Genomic DNA, 19,567 nt, shown 5'->3' with positions numbered 1-19,567 from the left:
CAGGACCATCTGATCAATTTAGTTAGAAGGAAAGAGAATGGAGAGCAGAGAAAGCTATCTGTGAAATGGCACTTTTGTGGGGATAATAAGTAATGTTGAGGTTAGAGTTCACCATAAGTGTGGATGACATGTTTAGAGAGATTTTCTTTGAAAAAGATTCAAATCCATCTTTAAGAGAAAGAACCTTTTTTTTAAAAAAAAATACAGAATTGTATTACCATTTATAATAAGTTAAAGATTACAGTGATCTACCCATAACCCCCACCACCCCAAACGTCAAGTCCCCATCACATATCACTGTGCTACCGCTGTAGCCTCCAATCCCAGTTCCTGCTTTTACAAAGTACTTTTCATATTTGCGCCCATGTATACTCTATTCCTGGCCTACAATTTGAGAAGTTATTTATGTTGCTTTTAAATTCTTTCTTACCCCGATTCACCCACTAGAGCAGAATCTTTTAGGCAATCTAATAAACAATCCCATGCTTGTACCAGGTCAATTGATCCTTTCCCTTTTCTCACTTCTCCATGCAACACTGCGTTCTCGTAGCCGCTCACTGCATCAGCTCCTCCTTCCATTTTTTGACCTTGGGGTGCCTAGCCGCCTTCCAATGGATAGTTATCACCCGCCTGGCAAGCACCAAGGCCAAGTTTAAAAGAATTGCCCTTCACCACCATTTTAAGTAATTTTTTATAGATAAAGGAACTGTAAGAGAACCAGACTGATGTAGCTCAAAAGTCGTTTGGCATTTTGATCTGTGGTTGTAACAGGGTTTTGATGCCTTATAACTCAATACCGGTACAAAAGGGGGTGGTGATGGACGGAGCATCTGAACCAATCAAACACTCACACCCAGTCAAAAGATCTGGGTTTGATCCATCACCGTTCTTTAGCCCACTCTGCCACCCCAGTTCAGACATGGCTATATGCAAATCAGTCTGACCCTGTGCCTCATGGGAACAGTCCAGCCCGAACTGCAAAGCCATGCCTTCCCTGGACTGGAAACAAGCTTCCGAGGACCGGTTTCTGGCATTCCAGCCGTCTTCAGCCCGGCTTGCTTGAATCCAGTGGCAAAGAGAGCAAGGGACTCACGTCTGAGCCTACCCTGCCACACTTATGGCGGCCAAAAGTGGTACAAAAGGGGGTGGTGATGGACGGAGCATCTGAACCAATCAAACACTCACACCCAGTCAAAAGAAGCTGATTTGCATATAGCTGGGTTCAAACTGGAAAGGCATGGTGAGCAAAAAAACGATGGATTTAGGCCCAGATCTGTGTACTGGGGTGAATGTATGACATTGTTCTGCATTCTGTCCATCACCTGTTGTTTTTGCTTTTGTCACCCCGAGTGGGACGGGTATGCTCAGATGTGAGTCCCGTGCTCTTCATGCCACTGGAATCAAGCTATCCAGGCTGATGAGGGCTGAAAGCCCGAAACCGGTCCTTGGATGCTTGTTTCCAGTCGAGGGAGGACCTGGCTTGGCAGTTCGGGCTGGACTGTTCCCATGGGGCACAGGGTCAAGGCTGATTTGCATATAGCTGGGTTCAAACTGGAAAGGCATGGTGAGCAAAAAAAACGATGGATTTAGGCCCAGATCTCTGTACTGGGGTGAATGTATGACATTGTTCTGCATTCTGTCCATCACCTGTTGTTTTTGCTTTTGTCACCCCGTGTGGGACGGGTATGCTCAGACGTGAGTCCCGTGCTCTCCATGCCACTGGAATCAAGCTATCCAGGCTGACGAGGGCTGAAAGCCCAAAACCGGTCCTTGGATGCTTGTTTCCAGTCCAGGGAGGACCTGGCTTGGCAGTTCGGGCTGGACTGTTCCCATGGGGCACAGGGTCAAGGCTGATTTGCATATAGCTGGGTTCAAACTGGAAAGGCATGGTGAGCAAAAAAACGATGGATTTAGGCCCAGATCTCTGTACTGGGGTGAATGTATGACATTGTTCTGCATTCTGTCCATCACCTGTTGTTTTTGCTTTTATTACTCAATAGGCAGCTGCCACACTGACGAGATACTGAAATCCCTTAGTGCCCGACTTCATGGTCGACTATGCTCTAATTTGTTTCATTAGCCCATAGTCAATGTCAAAATGACAAGTGAATGCTTCTGTAACCACTTGTAGCAAAAAAAGGGGGGAGTTGAGCCCACGGGTACACATCCTACATTGGTTGAGGTACATTGACGACATCTGGCTCCTGTGGCAGGGGAGCCAGACCGAACTCAATGAATTCTATGGCTGGCTCAATACCAGACATAGAGACATAAACTTTTGCATTCAGTCCAGCCTATCTAAAATGACATTTCTGGATGTGGAAGTCAGTGCACATGATCAGAAACTTAAAACATCGCTGTATAGAAAAGACACTGATAAGAATACCACTCTTCACTTTAGAAGTTCGCATCCAAAGAGTTTAAAAGAGAATCTCCCGTATGGGCAGCTTCTGCGCATTAGGAGAAACTACACTGATCTGTCCGACTTTGAAAATCATGCAACGGTCTTCTGTGATGCAATGATTAAAAGGGGTTATCCGAAAAAACTGTTGAACCATTCTAAAAAACGGGCCAGATTCACGCCAAGAGAAACATTGCTGCAAGTTAAAGAAAAACCAGAACTAGAAAAACTGGTATGTGTGACTACGTTTGGTCCCCAAACCAACCAATTTAAAAAGATTGTGTTGAAAAATTGGCACTTATTGGAGAATCTTGAGGTCCCTCTAGAAAAACCCATATTCGCCATGAGAAAGAATACAAGCATTGGGCAACAAATTGTTAGAGCAGATATCTCTATTCCCAAACAAAAAAGTGATTTAATTTCCCAATGGAACTTAAAACCCATACAGGGCCACCGCAAATGTGGTAATTGCGTGGCATGTAATCACACCATTGAAGGTACAGAATTTACCCATAATGGAGTGAGGTGGAAACATGAGCAATTCACTAATTGCAGAACTAAAAATGTTGTATATGCCATCCGCTGCCCCTGCAGTCGAATATACATTGGCAAAACAAATCAGCAGATAAATGCCAGAATTACGCAGCATAGATCGCGTATAAAGAATAAGGTGTCCACAGCACCTATGGTGGAACACTTTTTGGAACAAAAGCATGGAGAAAATGACTTTCAGTGGACTGTTTTATCAGTCATAAATGCTTCAAATTCTTCCAATACCGAAACTGCATTATTGCGTAGGGAAGCGTATTTAATAATGAAATTCAACAGCACAATCAGTGGATTAAACAGCATGAGTGAAGTCAATAGACTTTGAATGTTGATATAAGAGTGGAAAAATATCAAGGGAAGAGTTGTGGGACTACATACCCCATAATGCCTAGGGAAGGCATAAGGTCACCTGACATATCACATGATGCTATAGGACCACGAATGTGAAAGAACGGTGAGCGAAGGTGTAATGGCGTTTGACAGAGGAGACTGATCATTAGGAATACAAGCGTTCAACCGCGGTGAGTCCCATGAGCGCATCCTTGATTTAAATAAACAAAACGGCCAAGGAACGCGAATACTTAGAACGCACTGTTATTTCATTGCAGAAAACAATTGGAGTTTAACCGGTCTGCATAATTGAATGGATACCGCGAGCTACTAACAACTCGATTATTGACTCAGGTACCGCCACATTTCACCTCCACCTTAGTTTCACCCTAAACTTATAACATCGATCTAGTAAATGCAAAATGTTTTTAAATTCCAGAACATAACGTCCCAAAAATTGTGCTCACAACGTGAAAAACTTTGTGCTCCACAACGTGAGGCAATCAAGGTCCAAGAGTACTTCACGACTCTCGCCCTTTATAGGTATGTAAACTTCCCAGTTGAGATATGTACAATCTCACAGAACCAACAGACACACTGACAGTGAATAAATATGTTCCCCTGCAGGGCCGCTTGGATGGCCACCACGCTTCCAAAACCATTGACACATATTGGAATACTTTGAAGGACGAAATCATTCATTCAGGTACCCTCTTAGACATTACGGTAGTCAGTGCATTAATCACATATAGAGACAGGCCCCTTTTTTAATGTTGTCAAAACATTTCATTTTCTAGATCAGAATAATAAAGCCCTGAGGAGAGTTTGGCGATTCATTTTCCGGACTCGAAACGCGTCGGCATAAGCCTCGTAGTAAAACAAGGCGTTATTGATTTGTTTCCATCTCGAATTAACAAACTGGTCTTTTTGTATATAAACTTTATTGTTCATAATGTACTAATTGATACAAAAGTGATATATGCATTGTTGGATTCATCATTTTTGCATATTGTTTTGACAAGCACTATCATTTTCACTGTATATAAATTACACATTGTTTAATTTTTCACTGTATGAAAATCACTTGTCTTCTTATAGACATAACTTATTAATTGTGGTATGTGAGTAGAAGTTGAAAAGCCTATTGTTATCTTTTTTCACATACAAATATGATAAAAATAAAAAAAATCATGAATGGAATGAAAAATAAATTTCCATGATAAATAGAAGAAACGTGTTTATCATTGTTGCTTAAGTAACTGCAAAACGTAAATTATATGAAGGGTAGGCAAATCTCTTGTGTTTAGTCTGTAACCACTTGGGCGCCCAATAACTAGTCTCAGTGGTTGCCCCTGATGAAATTAATCAGACATACTACTACACCCTCCCCCGGAGAATTCTTAAACCACACACCCTTACACAGGGAATTTGCACTAGCTTCTTCCTCTTTTCTGTGACCCCCCCCCCCCTGTTTAGTGCTCCCTTGCTCTAGGTTAGGTTCTCATCTTAGAAGTACCTACACATATCTATCCATCCATCCATCCATCCATCCATCCATCCGTATGGCCATCGTATGTACAGCATCTCATTAGCAGTGCACAGCGATTAAAGTAGTGCACAGTCAAGGACTCCCTCCTAGTGCCCTCCCAAGGCAGCTGCACACTGAGGCAAGAGGTGGTGCAGCATACACAAAGAAGACGGACAAGGTAACTTCCCCCAGAGTTATTGGCACGTGCCCTGTACGGACAGTTACCGATTGGTTTGGCAGGTTACAGCATTTCATGTCACTTAAGCAGTGCCTGGATGAACTGATCTGTTCAGCGAGGTCTTGTACCTGCAGCTCGCCTTGACTTGTTCCGTAGTCACCGAGTGGACTCATATCATGAGTGACGTGACGCCTCCACCCAGTCCTGGCTTCTGCGACACAGCTCTTCGCAGGGTAAAACGTGAGGTACAAGTCCCACAAACCAACGCGCTATTGGTTAGAACGCAGGCCTGGCTTAGGTTGTCACGAGTGAGCTGGGGCCAATTGACAAATATGTTTGACCCGGGGGTCTTTTGTATGATAAGGCCTTTGGAAACCATATACACAACCAGGGGAGTATCTTCAGAGGGGATGATATATCCCCCTAAAAAATGTTTTCGCCAGTAAATAGTTGGGCACAGTGAGGTGGCTGTCGGATTTCACCTAGGATTTTTAGTTGCACACACAGACACGAACATACACACACTCTTGACGTTCTTAAAACTGTTTGTTATTTTACAACATATTGTATTTTAAGTAACTAACAATCAGCAGGGTTATTCCACCCCACTGTTCATTAAGCCCCCTCCCGCTCTGCTCCTCAAATAACGTATTTTACAATGGTATGTCAGCGTGATTATTAGAAAATTAGAAGCTTGCCCCCTCCCTCAATCTTACTGGCGAAGCTACGCCCCTGTACCCCACATCCAAGGATGCGAAGTGCTGGAGATACAAAAGTCAGGACTGACTGGAGGGGTCATGCATGACATGGTTGGGCCCACTTGACAACTATGCAGTGGTCACTGAACAAGCCGCTGGTGTGAGAATATCTCCAGTTGAAAATAAAAGCAAGACACACGTGCATGTATCAGCAAGAGTAACGCTCCTGCCACCGCGTAACCGACAAGCAAAAATGCCAGGCACAGATTTGAAAACGTGTGTAGTTATCGTTACAAAGTTTCAAGCCCACTGACACATTCCCCCTATTATCAGGCCAAATAAACTCGTGCATGGCGCCCCCTAGTGGGACGAGCCTTGCAGAACATGAACGTTATTGGACAGTGAAGTTTAGTCTTGCCGGCAAATTATTGGTCTGCGTCTAGGAAAATGAATGAAACACGAACATTTTTTGCTTAAATAACTTTTCAAACAAAGTGGACAACTAGAATGCACAGTAAAGCTATGTTAGGTTCACATTCACAAATACAACAGAACTCTTCAAACGGTATTCCAGGCGCTTTTAGCATTCAATAAAAAGAGCTCTCAGGTGCCAAACATGAGGGGCTAGGCTGACAAATGAAAGAGCTGCCCATCGGCGCTTGGATGTTCTCCGTTAGTTATTGCTGCTGGCTCTGCGTACACAAATCTAAAGTTTCACAGTCCCACTCCTAAGTACCTCGTCCCTGCCAGATAATAACCCTGAGCTCCGTCTCCGGGAGTGTCCTCCTGTATAACAATGTGTTAAACAGGACTACAAGTCCCAGCATGCAACACAAAACTGGACTGAATGAGTTGCTAGGGCATGGAAGGTGGAAGCCTGGGAGCGCTAGTAACCAATGCTTATATAATGACAGTGTTGCGCCCCCTGTGGTGCGTGCAATGCGGAGTGGATTCAGATGGATGCTCGATAGTGCAGAGCAGACATCAGCTGCCTCGCCTGTCCTTTGAAGACAGCGGTGCTCATAACTTTTGGAGCCTGCCCTGCAGTTCAGCTGTGCCGGCTCGGAGCGTGTCACAGTCCCTTCCGCCCTCCCAGCCCAAGCGGCAGCCCGCGCCCGCCTGTCAGCAGAGCCCCGTTAACCAGTGGCAGCCCGAACAAAGCGGAGCAGTGGGACCTTTCAAACGTGGAAAGTTTGAGCAAGTACAGAAAGCATCCAGGAAGCAGTTCGGCGATACCGTGTCCGGTTATGCACACACCGGACACAAGATAAAACGCGCAAAGCGCTGCGAAGCCGTGAGAAGCGACACAAAGCACCCGAAGAGCGGCGGGGGCTTACCTTCAGCTCTGACTGCCATGGCACAGCCGAGGCTGAGCAGCAGGAGGACCCGCGGGCATAGATGAGGGCAGGGCACCGCTGCCTTCGGACCCCTGGACATCTTATCCTGAGAGAAATGTAACTTGCATCAGCTGGCGAGAGCGCGCCGCACCATCATTATATAGTAACCGAGGCCGGGACGCAGGATGTGAAAGGTTTCCTGCATGGAGTTAACTCTACACCCCTCCTGAATGGGCTGCCGATGATCTAGTCTGTCTTTCACAAACTTTTTTTTCCTTGGCAAGGAAAACCCGTTGACCGTTGCAATAAATGAGCAAATTGTCCGCGTTGGCTACGAGGAGGCTTTGGGTTCGTTAGTGAAATAAAGCAGGCCTGTTAAATCTTTACATGTCAATATTTTACAGTTTTTCTCATTACAATGGAAAAGATTATAGTCCTTCTCCGGACGTGGTACTGCGGGGTCCTAAAGCCCCCGGGATACTGACCTGGGAATTCTGCTAAACAGATAAAGCTTTCATGGAAAGTGCCAGCACACAAAGAACTCAGACAAAACACATTTCATGTGCGCACATCTGCCGAGAGTATGTCTGCACTCAGTAACTTAGGATAGCTTCCAGTCGTTTCCATATCCCATGTAACGTCCTCAACCAGTCCAAATGTCGTAGACTGCAGCATGTTTAATTATGGGACTTGTAGGTCAGGTTCGAACATTGTAAAGTAGGTTAAAGTGCCGTTAGCATTTAAGTCCACTCTGGTTAAAGGCGTCACACATGGGGCTTAAGGCGGCTATGAATGGGGCGTAGGTTCTAGGGGGTGTTACAACCCCCCCCCACCCCCAGAGATATGTGTTTTTGGATACTAGGACGCAGATTTACAAAACTGCCGCATCCCTGCATATCAGCAGGGATGCGCCAGTTGTTGTGCGTCACGGCAGACACCTCTTGCGCCACCATGGATGCGCCGCATTTACAATGCGGCGCACCATGGGGCAAGAATAGACAGCTGCATGACGCACCTGCTGCCTTAAAGGTGACGCATTGCTGGAGTTGTGTCGCAAGTGCGACGCTGCTCCATTTATGCTCGGGGTGCCCCTATGCCTAACATGCTGCGTCAATCCTTACGCCTGCTTCAAGCAGGCGCAGGGTTTTGACGCAGCATGGCCGTAAAAGTGACTGAGTGAAATCCTGTAGATTTCACTCAGCCCCTTTTAGGAGGCGTTCCTGCGCCGGAACGCCCCCCTCTTGCGCCGGAATGCCCACATGTGGCGCAGGGCTTTACAACGTGACACATCTAGGGAGATGCGTCACGTTGTAAACACCCCACAGCATGGCGTTGGCTTTGCGTCACAAAAGTGACACAACGGCAGCGCAAATGTGGCGTACAGGGCTTGTAAATCTGCCCCCTAGGTGGGTACAAGTGCTTTCAGTCGATTATGGTGAGGTATCTACAGGGCTTTAAGTGAGATGAAAAAACTGGGGGGGTCTCAAAGGGGCGTGGTCAATGTAATTAAGGGCGTGGCTTAAAAAAGAAAAGCTAAAAATCTGTGCTTAGCATAGTGTGCCACCAGACTTGTATTTTGCAGTTTCTGTCATTGCATCCAGATATATGATACAAGAAGTAACATTATTTCTACAATACGTCAGGACTATTGGCTTTGTCAATGGTTGTTAGTTGCATTAGATAAATAATCAGCAACTATGGCTTGTATATAATATTGAAAAAGCTTCCACTTAAAGTCCTGGTAACACCACGACAATGTTGCTGCTCCTGAGTTTCAAAAAGAGAAGGGGAAATCCAGAGAGAAAACGACTCTTTAAAGCATTTCCCTTTCCCTACAACACTCACCTGGCATGACCTCATGCCGTAAATTTTCCACTAGTGAGAAGTGAGTAGTGTGAGCTCACGCACATGATGTGCCTGTTGTCACTACAGTCCGGAAAAAAATGGACCGCTTTGCCAGGGCACAAAACAGAGCCCGATAGAGACCCGTTTTGAGGCCCCCTTTAAAAAACTGCTGGTGCTCAGCACCGGTGAGACCCGGCCCACATAAAGCCCTGGGTATCTGTTGGATTTTGACAGCAATTTTTACACACACAGAGACAAAAAAGCACACACACTCTCTTACTCTCTCTTTTGAAGGTCTTCAAAAATGTTGGTTATTTGACAAAATATTGGGTTTTCACTCATTTAGTACCTCTACCAATCCGTATTCGTCTCCATTCCATTGCCCATTTAGCCCCTTTCATGGGCCCTGCTTGTCATATAATGTATTTCAACATTATATAGCAGAGTGATTGTTGGGCAATCTGAAGCCAGTCAATTAGGCTTTGTTTCGATATGGTGCATATCTTAAAAAGCAATACATGTGCATAAAAACAATAAAAGGAGCCAATGCATAGATAATAAACATACAATTCATACTACAAATGGCGCGAATAATTTACATAAAAACAATCTAAAATACATATTAAACAAGATACAAAAGCCTAGTTGATCTAATGCGCCATGCCCAGCCTAGGAATTTCGCCAAGCCTCAAGCAAAGAGGGGCCGCGGGTCCGTTTTCAAAATTCGTAGGGCCTCCTTATGGTATCTAGTCCCAAGCTCTCTACAGAGTGGTTTCAACCATCTGCGGCGGGGAACTACATAGGCCGAGCATTCAAACAACAGGTGGGGAACTGACTCTGTCCTATTCTCACAAAAGGGGCAGAAGGGGGTTGTCTGTGCCGGGACCTTCCACCTAGAAGTCAGTTTCCCAACTGGAAGTAGGCCTACCCTAAATTTGAAGTATAGAGCCCTGTCCCAGGGTTTTAAGATAATATCCAGATATGGCTCGCAGAAGTGCACCTCCTTAACCAAAAGGAAATCCACAGTGGTCCTACACAGATTAGCATTACTGTTTCTGCCGTCAATCACCCAACTCCAGTATAACTTCTTCAAGGCTGACTTGGGGGGGGCAGTTCTAGTATTCCAAGCGTCTTCAAGGCCCAGGTCTACAAGAAGGCGCTTGACTTCTCTTAACCAGCGGACCTTAGACCAGCCAGGCGTTGATAGAACCTCTTTTAAACCTTCTGCATAACTGGACATTTCTGGGACTCTCCAGATACGCGCCCACAAAAGAAGAGGACGGAGCCTCGTCTGGTCACTAATGGGCCGAGTACCCATATCTAGGAGAAGTGGTAGAGTTGGCGTACTGTAGGGGAGCCCCATTAAGTCCTTATGAAATTTGTTTTCTGAGCGGGACAGCTGATCCACATTCTGTACACCCCAGAGTTCAGCCCCATAAAGAGCTGCACTGACACCTCTTGCCCTATAGATATCAAGTACCGGTGCAATGGGTTTGAAGGATGAGGCACGCTGTTCATTAGGGAGGGCCCCCACCACCCTCTTGTGGGTCAGCAGCATCTTTTGATGATGACATTTCCAACTCATTGAGTCGCAGAGACGAATACCGAGGTAATCGAACTCCTTGACCCTCTCGAGTGGAACTGAATCTAGGGTAGGTGGTTTGACGGTCTTCTTCGGGGGGTTTAGGACCAGGAACTTGGTCTTCCCTGTGTTAATAACTAGTCCCCTTGAGCCACAGAAGGACTTAAAGCTAGTTAGAAGACTCTGCAGGCCTGCTGGGGTTTTGGAGATCAGGAGGGTGTCATCTGCAAATAAGAGGGTAGGTATTCTCCGGCCAGCCAGGGATGGTGCATATGCAGGATGTTGTAGCAGATGCTCCACCACTCCGTTGACATACAATGAAAACAGAGTGGGGGCTAGAACACAACTCTGGCGGACACCTCTATTTACAGGAATTTGTGATGTTTTTTGTCCCTGGTTACCCCACCTGATCTGCGCAAAGTTGTCAGCATGCAGCTTTATCAGCATGCTTAATAAATATGGGGGAATTCCCAGTGCATCAAGCACACTCCAGAGTTGGCTACGTGGGACCAGGTCAAAGGCAGTCCATAGATCTATGAATGCAAGGTACAGACTGCCTTTGCCCAGTACAACCACTTTCCAATAAAGCATCATAAGCCGGAATGATTGCTCTATAGTCCCCATACCTGATCTGAAGCCAGCCTGGAAGTCAGACAGGATATGCTTGTCCTCTACCCACTGCAAGACCCTTCCTAAAACTACTTTACCTGCCACCTTCTGTGTGGAATCCAAAAGGCTTAAAGGGCGATAGTTAGCTGGGTCTTCCCGACTCCCTTTCTTAAAGATTGGGACGACCTCAGCGCCCTTCCATGAACCCGGGAGAGCTGCACCAGCCAAGCCAGCATTCAGTAAGGAAGCAATAAGTCTCCCCCACTCATCTGGATTAATGCGGAGCAAGTCTCCTGGGAGGCCGTCCGGGCCCGCTGCCTTATTGGGGATGAGACACTTAATCGCCCCCACCACTTCCTTAGATGTAAACAGGAGTTCTTCATTAAGCTCAATGCAATCTATGGGGTACTGTTCAGTCGGAGTCACCTCAATACCCGGTACCATTGTATAGAGCTGGGAAAAGTGGTCGAACCACGCGCCCGCCGCTATATTACATGTTATAAGCGAGTCCACGGGTTTGTCCCTAGCTCTTATTAAGTCCCAAAATCCCTTCGAGTCCTTCCTTGAGCTTGCCTCCTTTAGGTCATACCAAAACTGATTCTCCTGCTCAGCCTTGGCCATAGATATTGCCCTTCTATAATTTCTCCTTGCAATGCTAATCAGGCCTCCATCCTTTGCTTTCACCGCCTTGATTAGATCCCTTTTGGCCTCACGACAGGCAGGGGAGAACCAACCAGCATTGCCCTTGAGTCCACCTCTTCCGTTGCCCCTTGTGCCTGCAGGTCGGACTAAGAACAGTTCACCTAAGGCGTTGATGGTTTGGGCAAACAGAGCGGGAACCTCATGCACGCTGAGTGCAGGGAAGTCTAAACGGGGCATGATATTAGACATTATGGATTTTACTTCCAAGATCTTCCCCTCATTGCCAGCAATGGTCTTCCATTTCAGGCGCCTACCACAGTTGGAAGGGCATACTTCGTGTGTTGTTTTCCATACATGTGGGATTGGAGCTGGGGTCACACCCGCCCACAAAGGGGACAGAGACAGAGTTAGAGGATTGTGGTCGCTGTCAGTGGACGGCAAAACCACCATGTCTAACAAATGGGCCCAAAGTCTATAGTTCAAGAGAATAAAGTCAATTCGTGAAGAGTGGCCTACTCTGTTAAATGTATGGGCCCCGGTAGGATCAGAATTTGATCTGCCGTTGGTTGCCCTGAGACCATGTTCCAGGCAAAGGGCGTTAAGATCAATGGCACTTTGGGTCAAGCTTCTAATTGGGGATAATGTTAGGGGGGATACCTCTCCTTGCATCGTCCTCCTGGGTACCCAATATGTCCTCCACAGCAAGGGGTTCAAATGTACAATTGAAGTCCCCAGCCAGTAAGACAAGGGAGTCAGCACCGCTAGATCTAAGTTCCTCATCGATGCCCGTAAGGGACAATGTGGATGTGCCACCCCTTGTTCCTCTGACATAGATATTAAAGACTTCGAGCACCCTCCCCCTGCATGGCCCTCTCACTGTTATTCTCTGTAAGTCAGGTGACTTGGTGGCTATACACTTGATAGAGAATCCCAGGGAAATACTTGCCCAAATTAGTAGGCCGCCAGAGGGGCGGCCCTTCCCACCAGGCGATTGTATTGCAGAAACAAAGTAGGTAGTATAACCCATCTTGTGACATGGTTCCAAGCACCAAGTTTCCTGAAACAAGCAGATCCCGAATGATTCAACAAATGAATTCCATTCAGGTATGCCAGTATTCCGTGCGAGACCCGCTATATTCCAACTAACCACCTTCAGGGCTACACCGCCAGCTCCTCCCCGCCCTAACGCTAGTTCACTCACAAGGGGGTCATGCACAATGCTAGGGGCCTCCTCCGAGACCAAGGATAAAGCTTCCCCCCCAGACGCCTCCAAGGGGGACCGTGCATGCTCAAGATCTTCAGCACCAACCACAGACGGGTGACCCACAGACATAGCGGGAACAAAGAGTGTACAAATAGGTGGCCTCACCAATTCCCCTCTAAGGGTAGAGCTATCACTTGATATCTCCCCAGATGCCTCAGCATGCTACTCCCGTAAAGGGCAGATAGCGTGTCAATAGCTATGCCACAACTGACCCTGCGGCTGGTACGGACTATTGCAAAATAGGCTAAATTGGGAGAGATTACCACGAGCCTGCCTGCCACCCCGGTCCTCCCACACAGGTGTTCCAACTGGCCTAGCTGATAAGTTTGGGGGATTAAAGAAGCTGAGGTCGCGTGTACCTATTGCTCCACCACTACCTGATGAACTGTGCTCCCTAGTAGGAAAACAACAGACATAGCTAGCAACCCTTGGGTCCTCAAAATTTACTATGATGCAATCCCCACTCATGTTTTTTGGCCTAGTACCGATCCAACCAATTCTCCTTACATGAATTACCCGCCCATCCCAGGAATCCGGCAAGGGTCTATTTTCTTTAAGCCAGAATAGGGTCTTATTCAGCAATTCCACAAAAGTCTTGTGTTTACCTGGACTAAGTTCGGGCACCCCAGTCAGCACTGCCACAAAGGGCTGGCAGTCGGGAGGTAAATTAGCATTTGGGGCCATCCCACCCTTAGGACCCCTGCCTGACTGCAAGGCATGGGCCTGTACTGATTTATCTATTTTAGGGGTAGTACTCTCAGGGGCATTACTGGTGGCTAGAGTGTTAGTGCTTGCACGGCCAGGAGTGCCGGTAGCCCTGGGACACGCCGTCTTTTTGGCTGGAATAGTATTAGCCTTAGAGGTCTTCGAATTGACTACGGCATTAGGTGCCAACGGCCCGGGCTTCTTGGCTACCCCTGGACGAGCCACAGAGTTAGAAGCAGAAACAATCACGACAGGCACCACAGGAGCGGGACCGGCTATAGTGTTGGCTATAGTAATGGGACCTTGTGGGGCTATGGGGGTCTCCCTGCTATCAGATCCCCCCAGTCCCTTCCTCCCTAATTCTTAACTGCAACTTAATACACGATTTTAGGGAGAAGAAGTTGTCTAAGGTTGTCTGCTCTAATTTATCCATCCGCTCTGACAGCCCTTGGATTCTCTCTAACACAGGGAGAAATAGTGATTTAATCATTTTCTCTATATTTGCAATGGAGAGAGAGTCTGGGGGTGAAGTCCCTACAGGAGCAATAGTCTGGTCTGTACAGACATTGGCCACTGGCCCTCCAGGTGGGCCCCCCCCTTCACTCCCAGTAAGGTGCTGGTGTCCCGTCCCTCTACCTTATGGGAACCACCTGTCCTAGTGCCAAACCCCCGAGGTCTCTTATATGGTTTGACCAATCTGCCTTTCCGTGGGCTAGCCATTCTTTTACGCTTAATTGGGACTGGATGTATTTGTGCCTGTACAACAAGTGCCGGTAGAAGGGGTATGTCCACATGGGTAGGAGTTATAGCCAGGGGCGGCGTGGGGGCAACTGACTCGCTAACCGGAGGGTCTGGGCACGCATTAATTTCAGCTAGATGGGCTTCAGCCGTCAGACTCTCCAACCTATCTATGCTAGCTCTCAGAGCGGCCACCCGGGGGTGATCCAAGGGAGTTGAGGCAGAGATCAATGGGTCAAGAGGTCGCACTGGGGATGGTACCAAAGCTATCGGACCCAGCGATGACCGTTTATCAACAAGGGGTTCTCGGGAAATGCCCCGCTCTGTCATAGCGATCTCCTTTTCGATGACAGTGGCCACACGAGTGATAAACTGATCCATGGTGCCGACCACACCCCCCTCTTCTCCCCTAACCCCCCTTCTCAAGCTTTTGCCTGATCGAGTTGCCATTGACATGGCAGGGATGACAGGGTGTAGACACAGTACCTGCAATAAGAATCTTAGTCCAGGGACGGTTGGGGACGATCAATAACCCTGGGTACCTTGCAACCAATTGGCAGTTTTCAGGGGGGGTAGCCCAGCCCAGCCACGAACAGCCCCGGACGGCCCCAGACGGCCCGCCCTTTGCCCGGGCTCAGCCCGGCGTCCCGCGCAGCGGAATTGTGGGCTAGTTATATAGGGCGTGTGACGGCAGGGGGGCGGGGCTATCAGGGGGCGTTGACCAGCTGCTACGGGCCACGCAGGGACTCTTGGTCATCCGAGTCCCTGCAACGCTCCTCGCCTGAAGCCGATGGACTTCCCCCTCGAAGCACCTGGTCCTCGGTAGCGCCTTCACACACCACGAAGCGGCACCCGCGGAGCGGGTGCGGCGAGGCGCTGCAGCGGTCCCTCCACACAAAGCACCAGGGCAGAACATGAATCAACAGACGGTGTCCCTCACGCAAGAAAGTATGGTGAGCAAACAGCAGAGTAGGCGTCCCACAGGTGTCCAGAAGGGAAGCGCTTTTCACAAGTTTACCGGCACGGGGCGGGGCTATCAGGGGGCGTTGACCAGCTGCTACGGGCCACGCAGGTACTCTTGGTCATCCGAGTCCCTGCAACGCTCCTCGCCTGAAGCCGATGGACTTCCCCCTCGAAGCACCTGGTCCTCGGTAGCGCCTTCAACACCACGAAGCGGCACCCGCGGAGCGGGTGCGGTGAGGCGCTGCAGCGGTCCCTCCACACAAAGCACCAGGGCAGAACAGGAATCAACAGACGGTGTCCCTCACGCAAGAAAGTCCGGTGAGCAAACAGCAGAGTAGGCGTCCCCTAAAGCAAGACCTGAGTGAAGGCAATCTGAAGCTCACACATCCCGAATCTTACTGAACAAGCAACGCCTCTGGCTATCATTCTATTTTTTAAATGTTTTTATATAACAGCTATTCCATATCCGTGCATAAGTAGCTCATCCATTCCAGGATTTTGCATTCTGGGAAACAAATTGCTGGATTTACAGTGTGATTAACAGGACTACATTTCCCAGAATGCAAAGCATAATCTTGGCTTGGATAAGCTCTCACAGATGCTAGTCCTTGGAAATTTGAGAGTTCTGTTGTATCTCCTCATTTTGTAAGTGTTTCCAACCTGTGAAATGTCACATTTCCGGGTCATCTTAGAGTACATGAAAAGCAAAAGTATGCACAAGCACCAGAGTCCCGTCAAAGAGGGTACAGCGCGGGGCCGTAGCATCGGGGGAGGAGAGTATTTGATGGCCTGGCACAGGGTCGGATTGAGAAGGTGAACAAATGAGTATTTGGCGATTGGACGGTGCCTGAAAGTAACATGTGGAGTGTTTTTTTTAACATTGTTGATATGGAAGTCGATGCATTAATCGATTAAAAATTAAATCTCGTGTTTATTAACAGAATCGCCATTGTGTACTCCACAACAACCTTGACTCGCAAATATGTTGTCAAGCAGGCCCTGAGACTTAGGCCTGTGATTGCTGAATGATAGGTCAAAGGTGAGAGTGTGCATAGCTGGCAGGCAAACACTCAGGCTTGGCACTATTGATCGATCCCACAGAGAGGTGCAGCAACATTACAATGGTCAAGGGACATTGCCCCAATAAAGCACACATGGACGGATGGGGTATGTGCACCTAAAACCACAATGAAAAGTCATATACCACATGAGTTAGGAACACATAGCCAATCAGGACCTAGCACACACAGTGATCCCCCATGCTGGACATCTGGACACATTATCTACTGGCCACAATGTGTCCTTGCAAGGTCGAGACCCACCTGTGGTAACCATTAGACAATTAATTTATGACTGCAAAGCCAGCAACCAACATTCCTCCACATATATGGTATACCAGAAACTTTTATAGCACCTCTTGATTTGTATAGAAGAAGGACACAGACCAATTGTAAATTGAGACAGTCCTCAGACCCCGTCTCTGTAACTGTTCTCCCGGCCATAATGTTTAATTAAACAAACTGTTCCTGTTTTGCCAAACCCCTCTTGTGTTCTGTTTTTTAAGGGATTTCAAACTCAAGCAACAACAGCTCCTGCTTCTTCCCTCCCCTGCAAGACAATTGCACTGAGACTTTGGTGGGTGGGTAGGTGAGGGAGTGAGGCTCAGAATAACCCTAGTTGCTGGCTAGGTATTTTTCTGGCTGGTGGACCATTCGCACCTCAGCCCCATAAGGTGCACACCCTGCCCTATATCGTTGTCTTTCCCCTGACCCCTTCCCCCACAGGGCCATCACATTCAGGCCATGGTGGGTGGGGGAGTTGAGGGTGGGAATATGCAGGGGCCTCACTTGCTGGGGGGTGTTTGGGTGATTTTGTGCCATTTGGCCACCTTCATATCAGACCTCCCGGAGCAGCAGCTATGTCCTTTTCCTCACCCCTCCCCTGCCAAACCATCACCTAAAGTCTATGGTGGACTTGGGAGGTGATGAGTAAGAGAAGCAGCATCCCTACAAGAACAGGTTTTGTTATCTTGCCTCCTGTTTCCTTTAGGCCCTGCTGGAGGGGGGGTTTGCATAAACGTCGATGTGAGGCCACCTTGCCCAGAGAAAAGATTAGAAATGATATGGCATTCGGGTTCAAATCCCAACGTTTGCACAACACTTTGTGATTCTGGCCAAATCACTTAATCTTCCAAGCCCTGAAGTAACAAGCATTGGCATAGCCAATTGGTCTCGCCTTTGGGACCTTATCCCAAGGTTTAGCTAGAGCTATTGGTTTTGTCAATGTTTTTAATGGCAGCGGGGCATATTAGTGTGAAATTAGTATAATATAATATATAATGAACCCTTGATATCAGCGATAGAGAACACAAGTTTGATGTAAGATGTTGTGAGGATAGGGGGTTAGAAATAACCATGTGAGAAAGGGAGATGGAGTTAGTATGAGGGCAGAGTAATAGAATATAAGGAATTATACCCAGAGAAAGGATAAAGAGTTATAGAGCAAGAGTAGTAAGAGAGAGAGAATGAGTTTGAAATTGTGTATATGTATGTGCTTGAGCGAGAGATAGAGGAAGTGAGAGAGAGAATGACAGAATCAGAGGGGGGAATAAATAGTTTGTGTGGCTGGTATTTGCGTGTCTGTGGAGAGATGAGTAGTGCACAGGTGGCTGTGGTTGTGTTTTTTTATCTGTGTGTGAAGTGGTGTGGAGTGCACATGAGGCTGTGGTTGATATTTGCATGTCTGTGGAGAGATGTGTAGTGCACAGGTGTCTGGTTGTGTGTTTGTGTGTGTGGGAGGAAAGAGGAGTAGTACACAGGAGACTGTGGCTGGTTTCTGTGTGTTGGAGAGAGGAGTTGTACCCAGGCAGCTGTGGTACACAGGTGGCTGTGGTTGTGTTTCAGTGTGTGTAGAGAGAGGAGTAATAAACAGACGCGTGTGGATGGTTTCTTTGTGTGAAGAGGTGTGTAGTACACAGGTGGCTGTGATTGTGTTTTTGTGTGTGAGAAGAGATGCGTAGCGCAGGCGGCTGTGGTTGTGCTTTTGTGTGTGTGTGGAGAGAGGAGTAGTACACAGGTGCTGTGGTTGTGTTTTTTTATAGCTGTGGCCGATTTCTTTGTGCGGAGAGGCGAGAATTATACAGAGGACTGTGGTTGTGTCTCTGTGTGTGAAGAGATGTGTAGAGCAGGCGGCTGCAGCTAGTTTCTGTACGTGGAGGGAGGAGTATTAGACAGGTGGCTGTGGTTGTGTGTTTCTGTGTGTGTAAAGAGGAGTAGTACACAGGCAGCTGTGGTTGTTTTTTTCTGAGTGTAGCGAGGAGTAGTACCCAGGCAGCTGTGGCTGGTTTCTGTGTGTGAAGAGGTGTGCAGTGCAGGGGAGGCTGTTGTTGGTATTTGTGTGTCTGAGGAGAGGTGTGTAGTGCAGAGGCGGCCTCAGTTTTGTTCTGTGTTTAGAGAGAGGAGTAGTGTACAGGCGGCTGTGGCTGGTTTCTGTACATGTGGAGTGTGTAGTTCACTGGCAGCTGGGGATGCTGTGTGTGTGGACAGAGGCGGCAGCACAGAGGCGCTGTTTGTGTGTCTGTCTGCGGGTGGTTTGTGTATGTATGTGTTTGTGGGTGTTGGCAGAGGGGGCAGCGCAAAGGCAGTGTGTGTTGTCTGTCTGCGGGCAGTTTGTGTGTCTGTGTGTGGACAAAGGGACCAGCGCAAAGGCAGGGTGTGTCTGTCTGTCAGCAGGAGGTGTGTGTGTGGAGTGTGTAGTTCACAGGTGGCTAGGTTCGGTGTGTGTGTGGATAGCGGGGACAGCGCAGAGGCAGGGTGTGTGTCTGAATGTCTGTCTTCGGTCAGTTTGTGTGATATGTGTAGGTGTGTGTGTGTAGGCAGAGGGTACTGCGCAAAGGCAGTGCATGTCTGCCTGTCTGCAGATGTTTTATGTGTGTGTGAACAGAAGAGGCAGCACAGAGGCACTGTCTGTCTGTCTGTCTGTCTGTGGGCGGTTTCTGTGTGTATGTGTGTAGACAGAGGATACTGCGCAGATACACTGTATGTCTGTTTGTGTGCGACCAGTTTGTGTGTGTGTGTGGACAGAGGAGGCAGCAGAGAACCATTTTGTGTCCGTCTGCGGGTGGTTTGTGTGTGTGTAGACAGGGGGTACTGCGCAGAGACAGTGAATGTCTGTGTGCGGATGGTTTGTGTGTGTGTGG

The 19,567-nt window shown here is 47.9% G+C and overlaps 1 long non-coding RNA gene across 1 annotated transcript in view; it reads right to left on the bottom strand.

Moving 5' to 3' along the window:
* The window catches only part of LOC144753472 (uncharacterized), a 643,745-nt gene extending 636,297 nt beyond the window's left edge, over positions 1-7,448 (bottom strand). Inside the window, exon 1 of the long non-coding RNA XR_013594374.1 lies at positions 7,022-7,448. This is a non-coding gene — a long non-coding RNA (uncharacterized LOC144753472). The remainder of the gene's footprint in view (positions 1-7,021) is intronic.
* Positions 7,449-19,567: the final 12,119 nt, after the last annotated feature.

This window comes from Lissotriton helveticus, chromosome 5_1 (genome assembly GCF_964261635.1).
Source record: "Lissotriton helveticus chromosome 5_1, aLisHel1.1, whole genome shotgun sequence".
NCBI lineage: Eukaryota > Metazoa > Chordata > Amphibia > Caudata > Salamandridae > Lissotriton > Lissotriton helveticus.
Note: the sequence above shows the minus strand (reverse complement) of the source record. Positions and strands in the feature narration are given on the sequence as shown.